Consider the following 17,175-nt stretch of genomic DNA (forward strand, 5'->3'; position numbering starts at 1 on the left):
CTTCTCTATAACTCAGCTGGAGCGATGACGTCATGGCGCAGCGAAGCCGTTTACCATGTATGTGTCGGTAAGATGAGGAAGGGGATCACCAGGAAAGGTGAGTTGATAATTTATTTTTCTTTAAAGTGACTGAATTGGGGTGGGGGATGGGTGAGATCACTGTATGTTATAATGAATTGTCATGCGGATGGGTAAGAGCACAGTATGTTATAATAAATTGAGGTGGGGGGATGGGTGAGATCACTATTATAATAAGTTGGGATGGGGGTTGGGTGAGATCACTATGTTATAATAAGTTGGGATGGGGGTTGGGTGAGATCACTGTATGTTATAATGAGTTGGGATGGGGGTTGGGTGAGATCACTGTATGTTATAATGAGTTGAGATGGGGGAGGGGTGAGAACACGGTATGTTATAATGAATAGGGATGGGGGATGGGTGAGAGCACAGTATGTTATAATAAATTGAGGTGGGGGATGGGTGAGATCACTATGTTATAATAAGTTGGGATGGGGGTTGGGTGAGATCACTGTATGTTATAATGAGTTGGGATGGGGGAGGGGTGAGAGCACAGTATGTTATAATGAATAGGGATGGGGGATGGGTGAGAGCACATTATGTTATGATGAACTGGGAAGGGGGATGGGTGAGAGCACAGTATGTTATAATGAATTGGGATGAGGGATGGGTGTAAGAACAGTATGGTGTAATGGATTGGGATGGGGGTGAGTGAGAGCACAGTATTTTATAATGAATTGGGATGGGCAAGAGCACAGTATATTATGAATTGAGGTGGGAGATGGGTGAGAAGCTATTACATTATAATGAACTAGATGGTGGCCCGATTCTAACGCATCGGGTATTCTAGCATATGTCTCCCGACCCTCCTTTATAATGCCCCATGCAGGATGTCACATCCCCCCCTCCCTTATAATGCCCCATGCAGGAAGTCACATCCCCCCTATATAATACCCCATGCAGGATGTCACATCCCCCGTATATAATACCCCATGCATATAATACCCCATGCAGGATGTCACATCTACCGTATATAATACCCTATGCAGGATGTCACATCCCCCCTATATAATTCCCCATGCAGGAAGTCACATCCCCCCTATATAATACCCTATGCAGGATGTCACATCCCCCTATAGTGCCCCATGCAGGATGTCACATCCCCCCTATATAAGACCCCATGCAGGATGTCACATCTCTCCATAGTGCCCCATGCACGCTGTCACATCCCCCCTATATAATACCCCATGCAGGATGTCACATCCCCCGTATATAATACCCCATGCAGGATGTCACATCCCCACTATATAATGCCCCATGCAGGAAGTCACATCCCCCCTATATAATACCCCATGCAGGATGTCACATCCCCCTATAGTGCCCCATGCAGGATGTCACATCCCCCCTACATAATACCCCATGCAGGATGTCACATCTCTCCATAGTGCCCCATGCAGGCTGTCACATCTCTCCATAGTGCCCCATGCAGGATGTCACATCCCCCCTATATAATACCCCATGCAGGATGTCACATCTCTCCATAGTGCCCCATGCAGGCTGTCACATCACCCCTTTATAATACCCCATGCAGGATGTCACATCCCCCCATAGTGCCCCATGCATGTCCCTTATGGCCCCATACAAAAAAAAAGAAAAATCCAATACTCACCTCACTGCTTCTCTGGACACCAGCGTAGCCGGCATCTTCCCGCTGTGCGCTGTGACCGCTCAGGAGAGAGCGCGGTGTAAAGACGTCACCGCGCCCTCTCACCTGAGACGTCACAGAGCATCAGCGGAAGACACAGGAGCTGCTGCGCAGGCATGGGGAGGGGCAAGTATGACGCCGGGTGCCGGGGTCCTGATCGAGCGGGGAGAGGAGAGGGGAGGGGAGAGGAGGGGAGGGGCGTGACACTTGTCCTCGGGAGATAAGTGGCCGTAGCCGCTGATCTTCCGACGATAGCCGCATGTAGGTCAGCGGCGCCTGCGGTTGGGGGACTTATGCTGCGAGCAGCCGGCTGCATCTCCTGGCTGCATCGCCGCTGACCTCCGTGCCGCACATGAGCTGCTAATGGCCGCCATGTTTTTCTGAAATGCCGCGTCGCTGATTGGTCGCGGCCAGACCAATCAGCGACCCGGGATTTCCTGGACAGACAGACAGACAGACAGACGGGATAAGACAATTATATAGATAGACTAGATGGTGGCCCGATTCGAACGCATCGGGTATTCTAGAATAGGTATGCGGCTGACGGGGCGCAATTAGCAGAGCGGCGTTTAAATTTGGAGCCCAAATCGCAGATTGGTCGCGGCCGCCATCCGCGACGAATCAGCAGAGCGGTGTTTAAATTTGGCACCAATCTCGCTGATTGGTCGCGGCTGGGGGCCACAACCAATCTGCAAAGCGGTGTTTAAATTTTGAGCCAAAATCGCTGAATGGTCGCGGGCGGCGGCCGCGACCAATCAGCGATCCGTGTTAGTGAGGACTGGAGAGCGTGTTTAAATTTGGTCGCGACTAATCAGCGATTTTGGCGCCAAATTTAAACAACGCTCTGCATCGCTCTGCTGATTGGTCACGGTCGGCGGTCGCGACCAATCAGCAGTATTGCCGCCAAATTTAAAAACCGCTTTGCTGATTGGTCGCGACTAATCAGTGATTTTGGTGCCAATCAGCAGAGCGGTTTTTAAATTTGGCGCCAATACTGCTGATTGGTCACGACCGCGACCAATCAGCAGAGCGATGCAGAGCGTTGTTTAAATTTGGCGCCAAAATCGCTGATTGGTCGCGGATGGCGGCCGCGACCAATCAGCAGAGCGGTGTTTAAATTTGGCACCAATCTCGCTGATTGGTCGCGGCTGGTGGCCACAACCAATCAGCAAAGCGGTGTTTAAATTTTGAGCCAAAATCGCTGAATGGTCGCGGGCGGCGGCCGCGACCAATCAGCGAACCGTGTTAGTGAGGACTGGAGAGCGTGTTTAAATTTGGCACCAAAATCGCTGATTAGTCGCGACCGCGACCAATCAGCAAAGAGGGGTTTAAATTTGGCGAAAATAATGCTGATTGGCCGCGGCCGGTGACCGCGACCAATCAGCAGAGCGATGCAGAGCGGGGTTTAAATTTGGCGCCAAGATCACTGATTGGTCGCGTGCGAAGAGCGCGACCAATCAGCGAATCGTATTGGTTTAAATATCGGCCGCGACCAATCACCGATCTTGGCTTCACATTTAAACACCGCTGTGATGATTTGTCGTGGCCGATATTTAAATTTGGCGCCCAAATCGGTGATTGGTTGCAGGCAGCGCCAGTGACCAATCAGCGATTTTTAACACAAATTTCCGGACCTTTGTAACACCATGCGGATACTGTGGGGACATCAGCGGCTAGGGTGTGAAGGGAGGACCGGGGAGCGGCGCTGCGGGTCGGGATACTTCTGCATGCGAGCGCCCGCTCATGTCCCGGGTTCTCGCAGCGGAAGTATCCGCACAGGCAGCGCCGCTGACATCCATGCGGCTAGGGTGTGAAGGGAGGACCGAGGAGCGGCGCTGACATCCAATTGGTCGCGGCCGCTATTTAAATCTGCCACACAAATCGGTGATTGGTCGCTGTCTTGGCCCGCGACCAATCACTGATTTTGGCGCCAAAGTTAAACACTATTGTGCTGATTGGTCGCGGACGCTGACCGCGACCAATCACCGATTTGGGCGCCAAATTTAAATATCGGCCGCGACCAATCACCGATCTTGGCTCCACATTTAAACACCGCTGTGCTGATTGGTCGCGGCCGATATTTAAATTTGGCGCCCAAATCGGTGATTGGTCGCGGGCAGCGTCAGCGACCAATCAGCACAGCGGTGCTTAACTTTTGCGGTAAGATGAGTGATTGGTCGGGTCCGAAGACCGCGACCAATCATCGAATCGTCTTGGTGAGGACCGGTGAGGACCTCTTGAAGCTCATTAAGAGAATGCCAAGAGTGTGCAAAGCAGTCATCAAAGCAAAAGGTGGCTACTTTGAAGAAACTAGAATATAAGACATATTTTCAGTTGTTTCACACTTTTTTGTTAAGTATATAATTCCACATGTGTTAATTCATAGTTTTGATGCCTTCAGCGTGAATGTACAATTTTCATAGTCATGAAAATACAGAAAAATCTTTAAATGAGGAGGTGTGTCCAAACTTTTGGTCTGTACTGTATATACAGTTGAAACCAGAAGTTTACATACACTTTATAAAAAGACACATATGCATGTTTTTCTCAATATCTAACTTGAAATCAGAATAAACGTTTTACTTAAATTAGGATTAGCATAATTTTTAATATTTGCCAAATGGCAGAATAATGAGAGAGAGAATGTTTTAAGGCATTTTTATTACTTACTGCAAAGTCAAAAGTTTACATACACTAAGATTACTATGCCAATAAACAATTCTGGACTGTCCATGTAATGATTTCATGTGTTTGTAAGCATCTGATAGGTTTTTTGACATCTGAATTAATTAGAGACACACCTGTTGATGTATTTTAATGCACACCTGAAACACACTGCTTCTTTGTGTAGCATCATAAGAAAGTCTAAAGAAATCAGCCAAGATATCAGGAATAGAATTGTGGACTTGCACAAGTCTGGCTCATCCTTGGATACAATTTCAAGATACCTGAAGGTGCCTCCTTCATCTGTACAAACAATTATACGCAAGCACAAACAAGATGGGAATGTCCAGCCATCATACCGCTCAGGAAGGAGACGGGTTCTGTGTCCCAGAAATGAACATACTTTGGTCCAACATGTGCATATCAACCCAAGGACAAAAGCAAAAGACCTTGTCAAGATGATGGCGGAAGCTGGTAAGATTATGTCAATAACCACAGTGAAACGAGTACTGTATCTACATGGGCTGAAAGGCCACTCTGCCAGGAAGAAGACATTACTCCAAAAGAAACATAAAAAAGCCAGATTAATGTTCGCAAATGCACACAGGAAAAAAGATCCTAATTTTTGGGGGTGCCAGCATCATGTTGTGGGGTTGTTTGGCAGGAGAAGGGACTGGTGCACTTCACAAAATAGATGGCACCATGAGAAAATAAGATTATGTGGCAATGCAGAAGCAACATCTGAAGACATCAGTCAGGAAATTAAAGCTTGGACGGAAATGGGTCTTCCAAATGGACAATGACCCGAAGTATACTGCCAAAATGGTAACAAAGTGCCTTAAGGATAACAAAGTCAATGTTTTGGAGTGGCCATCACAAAGCCCTGATCTTGATCCCATTGAAAATTTATGTGCAAAGCTGAAAAGGCTGGTGCGAGCAAAGCGACCTACAAGCCTGGATCAGTTACACCAGTTTTGTCAGGAGGAATAGGCCCAAATTCCGACCAACTATTGTGAGAAGCTTGTGGAAGAATATCGCAAACGTTTGACCCAAGTCATTCAGTTTAAGGGCAATGGTACCAAATACTAATGAAATGTATGTAAACTTTTGACTTTGCAGCAAGTAATAAAAATGCCTTAAAACAAACATTCTCTCTCATTATTCTGCCATTTAGCAAATATTAAAATTTATGGTAATCCTAATTGACCTAAAACGGGAAAAGTGTTATTCTGATTTCATGTCAGATATTGAGAAAAACATGCATATGTGTCTTTTTAAACTAAACAACCACAGATCGGTAATCCATGATTATTGCTCTTTTACAGAGGACGATGATCTTTTGTGCTGCACAAAAAATAATTTCACCTGATAAACCAACGTTTTGCTCATTCATCGGGTGATCGTCAGCCTGTTCACACTGAACGGATATATCATAAAAAACTTCTTAAAACATTATTTTTCAAAGTAAATGCAGCTTTATTTACAGAGACATGATGGGAGTAATACTTTTGTTTGTAAAAGATACTCCCTTAGGGTACGCTCACATCTGCATATATATTGTAGCTGAGATTCTCAGCCAGAAAAGTTGGAGAGTGTCAGGCGAGTGTCATGCATTTTTTCTCTCACCTAGCATTGGTATGTCGTACAAGTGCTATGCGAGTATGTATCTTTTCTCACCTATCAGCTGTATGACATGCGCATGGTATCTGTATGCAATTCGTTTTTATATGCAGTAAATCTGTCATTTCAAGCTAGTTTTCTCACTAAAACAACAATCTTATATACAGATATTGATAGATAGATAGATATACATAAAGAAAGTGCAGCAGCACTCTGTGAGGGCCAAGCTACATGAAAACAATGAAAACATTGAATCTAAACTATATTATTACTCAGTAAGCTATACTTACAAAAAACTGAGGTTCTTAGCACATAAATTGGCCAATCCATGTGTGCCCATCAACCATGGCAAGGTGACCTCCTGTCTAATGAGTCCTGATCTACCCTGAATGCCACTTTTGGGCTATTCCTGATCTACCATACATGCCACTTTTGGGCTGAAAGCCTGCAAATTAACAGACAAACATGTCTCTCCTGGGCTAAAACGCCTGCAATTTAAATGGGAGGTAGAACTGGTTAATGGGAGGAAGCTGAAAAAGAGAATGGATAGCACCTCCAAAACATACGTTGATCTAATGCCTCTCGGCAAAAATATATAAAACTGAACATGAGGTTCGTAGTTTAACATTCTGATCAGACTGTATGAAGCCCACTGCCACGTCACGGAAAACCTTGTAGTGGGTCCTAACATTTCCTGCCTAAAAGGAGCGGCGCCGTGCGCCAACCACCGCCGCTGCGGCAACGCACCAGCACGGTGGGCTGCCTGGTGCCTCACAGCACCCATGCTGCAAGACCGAGACCCCATGCCTCCAAGCCACACCGCCCCACAAGCACAAAACCACAGCAACAATGGCCGACACACTGCACCAACACCACATGAAAGGAGCATTGTGACTCACCTTCCTCAAGCTCTCAAGTGAAAGCAAAATAGGCTAGACCCTCTTTGCAGTCTCCTACTAATGAAAATCGCCTGTGCCAAATGGGAGGAGTGCACATACGAAAAAAAAGGACAGATCATGCAATAAGTTGAAAAATAGAATGGACAGAACCTCCAAAAACATACGTTGATCTAACGCCTCTCGGCAAAAATATATAAAACTGGACATTAGGTTCATGTTCAGGTATATATATTTTTGCCGAGAGGCGTTAGATCAAATGTATGATTTTTGGAGGTGTGGTCCATGCTCTTTTTTTGCATTGCATATTCTTTCCCCTTTCTTGGACCAGCACTCCTCCCATTTGGCACAGGTGATTTTAATTAGTAGGAGACTGCAAAGAGGGTCTAGCCTGCTTTTACTCTCACTTGAGAGCCTGAGGAAGGTGAGTTGAAATGCTCCTTTCATGTGGTGTTGGTGCAGTGTGTCAGTCATTGATGCTGTGGTTTTGTGCTTGTGGGGCGGCGCGGCCTGGAGTCATGGGGACTCAGTCTTGCAGCATGGATGCTGTGAGGCACCAGGCCGCCCGCCCTGCTGGTGCATTGTCGCTGCGGCGGTGGTTGGCACACGGCATCGCTCCTTTTAGGCAGGAAACGTTAGGACCCACTAAGAGGTTTGCCGTGACGTGGCAGTGGACTTCATTCAGTCTGATCAGAATGTTACACTAAGAACCTCATGTTCAGTTATATATATTTTTGCCGAGAGGCATTAGCTCAAATGTATTATTTTTTTGGAGGTGCGGTCCATGCTCTTTTTTTTTGCATTGGTTAATGGGAGGAGTGCAGAGTCAGACAGGAGGCAGTTGCAACCTCCTACAGTAATACATAGTGAAAAATCTGACCAGCACTTCATACGTGTGAACAGGTACAAGCTGCAGTAACTGCATAATATAAAAATATGGTTGGGAGCCACAGTGGGTATGGAAAGTATTCAGACCCCTTTAAATATTTCACCCTTTCATTGCAGCCATATGGTAAATTCTAAAAAGTTCATTTTTTTTCTCATTAAAGTACACTCTGCACCCCATCTTGACTGAAAAAAAACAGAAATGTAGAAATTTTTGCATATTTATTAAAAAAGAAACGATGAAATATCACATGGTCATAAGTATTCAGACCCTTTGCTCAGACACTCATATTTAAGTCACAGGCTGTCCATTTCCTTGTGATCCTCCTTGAGATGGTTCTAATTCTTCATTGGAGTCCAGCTGTGTTTAATTAAACTGATAAGACTTGATTTGGAAAGGCACACACCTGTCTATATAAGACCTCACAGCTCACAGTGCATATCAGACCAAATGAGAATCATGAGCTCAAAGGAACTGCCCAAGGAGCTCAGAGACAGAATTGTGGCAAGGCCCATATCTGCCAAGGTTACAAAAGAATGTGTGCATTACTCAAGGTTCCTAAGAGCACAGTGGCCTCCATAATCCTTAAGTGGAAGATTTTAGGGACCACCAGAAGTCTTCCTTGACCTGGCGGTCCAGCCAAACTGAGCAATCGTGGGAGAAGAGCCTTGGTGAGAGAGGTAAAGAAGAACCCCAAGAATACTGTGGCTGAGCTCCAGAGATGCAGTAGGCAGATGGGAGAAAGTTCCACGAAGTCAGCTATCACTGCAGCCCTCCACCAGTCGGGCCTTTATGGCAGTGTGGCCTGACGGAAGCCTCTCCTCAGTGCAAGACATATGAAAGCCCGCATAGAGTTTGCTCAAAAACACATGAAGGACTCCCAGACTATGAGAAATAAGATTCTCTGGTCTGATGAGACGAATATAGAACTTTTTGGTGATAATTCTAAGCGGTATGTGTGGAGAAAACCAGGCACTGCTCATCACCTGCCCAATACAATCCCAACAATGAAACATGGTGATGGCAGCATCATGCTATGGGGTTGTTTTTCAGCTGCAGGGACAGGACGACTGGTTGCAATTGAAGGAAACATGAATGCGGCCAAGTACAGAGATATCCTGGATGAAAACCTCTTCCAGAGTGTTCTGGACCTCAGACTTGGCCGAAGGTTCACCTTCCAACAAGACAATCACCTTAAGCACACAGCTAAAATAACAAAGGAATGGCTTCAGAACAACTCTGTGACCATTCTTGACTGTCCCAGCCAGAGCCCTGACCTATACCCAATTGAGCATCTCTGGAGAGACCTGAAAATGGCTGTCCACCAACGTTCACCATCCAATCTGACAGAACTGGAGAGGATCTGCAAGGAAGAATGGCAGGTGTGAAAAACTTGTTGCGTCATTCCCAAGAAGACTCATGACTGTACTAGCTCAAAAGGGTGCTTCTACTCAATACTGAGCAAACGGTCTGAATACTTATATCACATGGTCATTTCAGTTTTTCTTTTTTTAAAAATTTGAAAAAAATTCTACATTTCTGTTTTTTTCAGTCAAGATGGGGTGCAGAGTGTACTTTAATGAGAAAAAATGAACATTTTAGAATTTACCAAATGGCTGCAATGAAACAAAGAGTGAAAAATTGAAAGGGGTCTGAATACTTTCTGTACCCACTATAGATAGATAGTTAGATAGATAGATAGAAAGAAATATGTCAGTGAGATATATAATCAGTGATTTTTCTGTACTTGTATTTAACTAATAAATTTTAAAAAAATGGCGTGGGGTGCCCAATATTTTTGTTTAACTAGCTGAAGGAAAGCAGTCAGTTAAAAGCTGGTCATAATAGTTTGGGAAGGGGGCAATGAACATGGAGCTTCCCAGGCTATTAATATTGGCTCACAGCTGTCTATTTAACCTTTACTAGTTATTAAAAAGTGGGACATAAAAATAAATGACGTGGGATTCCCCCTATTCCTAATAACCAGCAAAGGTTAAGCAAATTAGCTGCAGGCTGATATTAATAGGCTGGGAAGGAGCCATTTATATTGGCCCCCTCCCAGACTAATAATATCAGCCCTCAGCTAAAAGATTAGCTTCGGCTCTTCCCGCTTGGCCTGGTGCGTTGCCAAGTGGGGTAATGGTTTTGGGGTTGATGTCAGCTTTGTAATGTCAGCTTACATCAAGCCCAGGGGTTAGTAATGGAGTGGCATCTATAAGACACCTACGTTACTAACCCCGTAAGTTTAAAGCAAAAAACACACACAGAGAAAAGTCCTTTATTTGTACAAAGCACTCCTCGTCCCTCTTTTACCCACTTATTACCTTTAAAACATCAGATATTGCAAAGTGGTCCTCTGTAAATCCATCCTACGTCCACAATGATCCCCAGCTCTGCTACATCCAGATGGTATGTTGAGCGGTGACATAAGTAATATGACTGCTCAGCACACCAGCCGGAACACACTAACAGTAGCATGAGAACGCGCCTGCAGTGATGAGCGCTGACGTCACTAAGGTTATTGCAGTTCATTGCAGATGAACTGTGGTAACCTTATTGACGTCAGTGCTCGCAGCATGAGAAATTTTGGATGTAGCAGAGTTGGGGATCATCGTGGGACATGGCATGGATTTACAGAGGATCCCTTTGGAGTATTTTGTGATTTATCTGTATGTGTTTTTTGCTTTAAACTTGCGGGGTTAGTAATAGGTACAGTGGGGGTAATAAGTATTTGATCCCTTGCTGTTTTTGTAAGGTTGCCCACTGACAAAGACATGAACAGTCTATAATTTTAAGGGTAGGTTAATTTTAACATTGAGAGATAGAATATCCAAAAAAAGTCTAGAAAATCACATTGTATAAATTAGATAATTGTTTTTTGCATTTTGCAGTGAGAAATAAGTATTTGATCCCTGTGGCAAACAACATTTAATACTTGGTGGCAAAACCCTTGTTGGCAAGCACAGCAGTAAGATGTTTTTTGTAGTTGATGATGATGTTTACGCACATGTCAGGAGGAATTTTGGTCTACTCTTTTTTGCAGATCATCTCTAAATCATTAAGATTTTGAGGCTGTCGCTTGGCAACTCTGAGCTTCAACTCCCTCCATAAGTTTTCTGTGGAATTAAGGTCTGGAGACTGGCTTGGCCACTCCATGATCTTACTGTGCTTCTTTTTGAGCCACTCCTTTGCTGCCTTGGCTGTATGTTTTAGGTCATTGTCTTGCTGGAAGACCCAGACACGACCCATTTTCAATGCTCTTCCTGTGGTGAGGAGGTTGTTGGCCAAAATCTCATGATACATGACCCCATCCATCTTCCCTTCAGTACAGTGCAGTTGTCATGTCCCCTTTGCAGAAAAGCACCCCCAAAGTATAATATTTCTCCCACCATGCTTCACGGTTGGGACGGTGTTCTTAAGGTTGTACTCATCCTTCTTCTTCCTCCAAATACGGCGAGTTGAGTTAATGCCAAAGAGCTAAATTTTTGTCTTAACTAACTTGACTGAGGTTCATATTCAACAGTCATAAGTAACATAGCTAAAGATAATACAATAATTAAAGCAAAAATAATGACGACCCTGCTCGTAAGAGCTTACAATCTACAATGAGGTGGGGTGGCACAAAGTACAGGGGCTTATTTACAATGATGGTCCGGCCATCTTGAGGGGATGAGAGATAGATAAAGGCTGCATGAGATCATCACCAGCCAGTATCTGTAGTGCTTTTCGTTCGGTGGAGACTTATGTTTGGAGAAATAAGGGATGGGCTATAAGAATATAAAAGAACTTCAATTAGGGAACATGATAGGCCGCTCTAAACAGGTGTGTTTTTAGGGAGCGCCTAAAACTGAATAAGTTGTGGTTCGTCCTAATTTCTTGGGGTAGAGCATTCCAAAGAATAGGTGCGGCTCTGGAGAAATCTTGAAGCCGGAAGTGAGAGGTACTGATTAGTGCGAATGTTAGTTGAAAGTCGCTTGCAGAGCGTAGAGAACGGGTAGGCCGATAAACAGAAATGAGGGAAGAGATGTAGGGGGGTGCCGCACTGTGGAGAGCTTTGTGGGTGAAAACAAGCAATTTAAATTGGATCCTATAATTCATGGGCAGCCAGTGCAATGACTGGCACAGAGCGGAGGAGTCTGTGTAACAGTTAGCCAAATAGATGACCCTGGCTGCAGCATTAAGGAGGGACTGGAGAGGGTAAAGTCGAGTGAGGGGGAGGCCAATTAATAGAGAGTTACAGTAGTCAAGGCGAGGGTGGATCAGGGCAACAGTGAGGGTTTTTGTTGTTTCCAAGGTGAGAAAGGGGCGAATTCTAGAGATGTTCTTCAGGTGCAAGCGACAAGAGCGGGCAAGAGATTGTATATAGAAGGTGAAGGAAAGATTGGTGTCAAACACAACGCCCAGACAACGCGCCTGCTGGCTCGGCGTTATTGTGGTGCCACACACGGAGAGAGAGATGTCAGATTTAGGGAGGTGAGTAGATGACGGGAGCTGAAGAAGTTCAGTTTTGGAAAAGTTGAGTTTCAGATAGAGAGCGGACATGATGTTAGAAACTGTGGCCAGACAGTCACTGGTGTTCTGTAGTACAGTGGGGTTAAGGTCAGGGGATGAGGTGTATAATTGTGTGTCATCAGCATTGTTCATGTCTTTGTCAGTGGGCAAACTTACAATAACAGCAAGGGATCAAACTCTGCTTGCCAATGCATCAGGGCAAGCAGGAAGAGCCCAGGCTAAGCGCCAGAATTGACGCATCTATTGGATGCACCATTTCTGGGGTGGCTGAGGACTGGTGTTATCAGTCTGGGAGGGGGCAAATATCCATGGCCCCTTCCAAGCCTATTAATATCAGCCCCCAGCTGTCTGCTTAGCCTTTGCTGGGTATTAAAAATAGTGGGACCCCATGTAATTTTTTTGGGTCCCCCTTGTTAATAACCAGTCAAGGCTAAGTAGACAGCTGTGAGCTGATATTAATAGCCTGGGAAGCTCAATGTTTATTGCCCCCTTCCAAGACTTCCAACGGTTGAGAGATGATCTTAGTGCAATAAACTGGGACGTTATCCTGAGACATAAAACTACACAAAGCAAATGGGAGACATTTATTAGCATCCTGAATAGGATCTGTGCACAATATATACCCTATGGGAATAAACATGCTAGAAATAGGAGGAAACCACTATGGCTAAATAGAGCTGTAAGGGGCGCAATAAGTGACAAAAAGAAAGTATTTAGAGAACTAAAGCAAGTAGGTAGTGATGAGGCATTAAATAAATACAGAAAATTAAATAAATTCTGTAAAAACCAAATCAAGGCAGCAAATATTGAGACAGAGAGACTCATGCCAGAGAAAGTAAAAATAATCCCAAAATATTCTTTAACTACATAAATAGTAAAAAACTAAAAAATTATAGTGTTGACCCCCTTAAAAATAGTCTGGGTGAAATGTTGTATGAGGATGAGGAAAAAGCCAGTATTCTACATGATTTTTTTTCAACCGTATTTACACAAGAAAATCGCATGACAGAAAACATGATTAGTGATGACAAAAATTATCCATTAAATGTCACTTGCATAACCCAGCAGGAAGTACAGCGGCGTCTAAAAATCACTAAAGTTGACAAATCCCCGAGTACTGCAGGAATTAAGTAAAGTCATAGACAGACCATTATTTTTAATCTTTAAAGATTCCATAATAACAGGGTCTGTACCAAAGGACTGACGTATAGCAAATGTGGTGCCAATATTCCAAAAGGGGACAAAAACCGAACTTGGAAATTATAGGCCAGTAAGCTTAACCTCTACTGTGGGTAAAATCCTGAAGGGTTTCCTAAGAGATGCTATACTAGAGTATCTGAAGAAGAATGACCTCATGACCCAATATCAACATGGGTTACGAGGGACCGTTCCTGTCAAACTAGTCTGATCAGCTTTTATGAGGAGGCAAGTTCTGGACTGGACCAAGGAAGTGCAGTGGATGTTGTGTATATGTACTTTTCAAAAGCTTTTGATATGGTTCCACACAAAAGGTTGATACATAAAATGAGAACAATGGGGATAGGGGAAAATATATGTATGTGGGTTAAGAACTGGCTCAGTGATAGGAAACAAAGGGTGGTTATTAATGGAAAACACTCAGACTGGGTTTCAGTTAACAGCGGGATACCACAGGGGTCAGTATTGGGCCCCCTTCTTTTTAACATATTTATTAATGACCTTGTAGGGGGCATACAGAGTAATATTTCAATATTTGCAGATGACACTAAACTCTGCAGGGTAATCAATACAGAGGAGGACAATTTTATATTACAGGACGATCTATGTAAACTAGAAGCTTGGGCTGATAAATGGCAAATGAGCTTTAATGGGGATTAATGTAAGGTAATGCACTTGGGCAGAGGAAATAAAATGTATAATTATATGTTTAATTGTAAAACACTGGGCAAAACTGTAACTGAAAAAGACCTGGGTGTATTGGTGGACGACAAGCTCACGTTTGGTTGCCAGTGTCAGGCAGCTGCTGCAAAGGCAAATAAAATAATGGGATGCATTAAAAGAGGCATAGATGTTCATGAGGAGAACATAATTTTACCTCTATACAAGTCACTAGTGCGACCACACTTAGAATACTGTGTACAGTTCTGGTCTCCAGTGTATAAGAAAGACATAGCTGAACTAGAGCGGGTGCAGAGAAGAGCGACCAAGGTTATTAGAGGACTGGGGATCTGCAATATCAAGACAGGTTATTACACTTGGGGTTATTTACTGTGGAAAAAAGAAGGCTTAGGGGTGATCTTATTACTATGTACAAATATATGAGGGGACAGTACAAAGAACTTTCTACTGATCTGTTTACTCTGAGGCCAGAGACGGGGACAAGGGGGCATCTTCTACATCTGGAGGAAAGAAGGTTTAATCATAATCACAGACGGGGATTCTTTACTGTAAGAGCAGTGAGACTATGGAACTCTCTTCCGCGTGATGTTATAATGAGTGATTCACTACTAAAATTTAAGAAGGGCATGGATGCCTTTCTTGAAAAGTATAATATTACAGGTTATATATACTAGATTCCTTGATAGGGCGTTGATCCAGGGAACTAGTCTGATTGTTGTATGGAGTCAGGAAGGAATTTTTTTCCCCAATGTGGAGCTTAGTGTTTGCCACATGGGTTTTTTTTGCCTTCCTCTGGATCAACATGTTAGGCTATGGGTTGAACTAGATGGACTTGGTCTTCCTTCAACCTTAAAAAACTATGTTACTATTAAGACCAGCTCTCAGCTGTTTGCTTTTCCTCAGCTGATTAATAAAAATAAGGGGGACCCCACACCATTTTTTTTCTTTTATTTATTAGTTAAATACAAGTACATAAAACTACACACAAACTTCAGTAATTATATATCTTAATTACATCTTTCTAATTTGTGCCGTACAATTTTTTTTACTCGCACCCATTGACTTGCATTGGTGTCTCGACCGTTTTACGTGGCCATACGCAGAATGCTATAATTTTTTCCTCACCCCAAATCCAAGTGAGGAAAATCTCACAGATGAACACTTCCTAATTGAATAACATTGTTGCCAGTGCAATGCAATTTTTTTCTCACATTGCACTTGCCGATTTTCTATGCAGATGTGAGCAAATCCTTATTATGTAAAGCGCCGTTCCTTAGTATATAGGGTCTTCCCTGTTATGTTCAGCGCTGTACGTAAGTGAAAAAAATGCTCCTTTCTTCCATAGCATCTTCTCTTATGTATAGCTCCATCCCTTATTACATGATATCCTGTATTGGTATGTTTAGCGCTGTACGTAAGGGAAAAAATTTGTCGTCTACATATGTACACAGCCGCATCTGTGTGTTCATCACGTGACCTGTCACATAACCTCCCAAAAATAACATGTGAGATGTCACGTGATGCATCGGGTGCTGAGGGGCCCATGCACCCTAAACTGCCCCGGTGCATTCCTAGAGGGTGTGTTAGCAGTGCCAGTATTCCTGCCTTCTATTATTTTTTAAAATTTAAATCCACCATCCATTCTGTGGTAAGACATTTCCCAGAGCTTTGTAGTGAGGCAGATTGCAAACAAAATGACAGTGATTGAGGTTTTCTCAGTTGCAATAACAGAGGGTTAGACCAGGCTTCAACATGTCCAGCACTCCAACAGTATCTTCCCTGTTAGTGTGTTTATGAAAAGATACAGGGAAAATGATGCAAGAGCAGATCTCATAATTTGCTGCCAGATTCTTCACATTCATTCATGCATCAGTAGCTGAGCAGGACGCTTTAATAGAGCCAAATCAGAAAACACTGCATGTTGTATTTTTTTGATCCAGCTCATCAGTTTAGAACTAGAAACTTTTGAAAAAGCCTGATGACAACTGATGCCATTTTGACATAAGTTGCTCTGGTCAAGAACAAATATACTGACATGGGTGGCCCGGGTATATGGAAGCCTGTCGATATCTGATTAGGATGACTGGAGATGCTCAATGGCAGCTTTTAACAAATTGCAAGACAAGTTTCCTACCCATTGAGTGATTATTGAGGAACTGTCTAATTTAAAGGGAACGTATAATCAGAAAATGTGTGGTCAAGGGTTTATGTTTAAGGCATGTTCACACGTTGCGTTTATGCTGCGTTTTTTTCTGCAAGCAAAACCTGCTCTCTTGGCAGTAATGGTGTTGGGTCACCAATGCAAGACGTATGTGAAACCATAAAACCATTTTTGGTAAAAAGGGCAATTTGATCAAATTATTTAGTGGAAAAATATTTTTAGGCCTGAAAAAATAGTGACTATTCTGAAAAAAGATCACATGAGTTCATGAAAAAATACACAACTACAAATGTAACAGAATTACAAATGTAACAGTTGGGGGAGGTGAATTGGTTTGGAATAGTTTACCTAAGACACTGTCAGAGCATTGAATTTGTAGGACACCGTTTACTTTCACACTTGAGTTGGTCAGGTATTGTTAATTTCACACCTTGGTCTGTCAATGTTTACTTTACACACTAATTTAATTAAACTGTATTAATCCTAACTGCCATTTTCAGGTGAGTAGACCAAGATATTATGGTTTAAACTTGGGAAAATCACAAAAATAAATGGCTTTAACATACTGCTGTACATACTTTTTCCACTAAATATGCAGCAAAACCTGATACCTGCAGTTTTGCTGTGTTTTTACACTTACTCATTGCTTTCTATGGGTGAAAAAAGGCTGCAAAAATGCTTAAAGAAGTGACATGCTGCAGTTTTCAAAAATGCAGCAGTTTTCAAATTCAGTCAGGAAAAGAAACCAATGTGTGTGCATGAGATTTCTGAAATCTCATAGCTTTTGCTGGTACTGTAAAATGAAGCTTAAAATTTGCATAAAAAAATGCAGCAA

The 17,175-nt window shown here is 43.3% G+C and overlaps 1 protein-coding gene across 1 annotated transcript in view; it reads right to left on the reverse strand.

The window, feature by feature from the left end:
* Positions 1–17,175, reverse strand: part of LOC141166600 (immunoglobulin superfamily member 1-like) — a 171,036-nt gene that overhangs the window by 130,792 nt on the left and 23,069 nt on the right. The gene's annotated exons all lie outside the window — the stretch shown is intronic.

This window comes from Phyllobates terribilis, unplaced genomic scaffold (assembly GCF_046119375.1).
Source record: "Phyllobates terribilis strain yellow unplaced genomic scaffold, ASM4611937v1 Scaffold_1__5_contigs__length_1240528914, whole genome shotgun sequence".
Classification (NCBI taxonomy): domain Eukaryota; kingdom Metazoa; phylum Chordata; class Amphibia; order Anura; family Dendrobatidae; genus Phyllobates; species Phyllobates terribilis.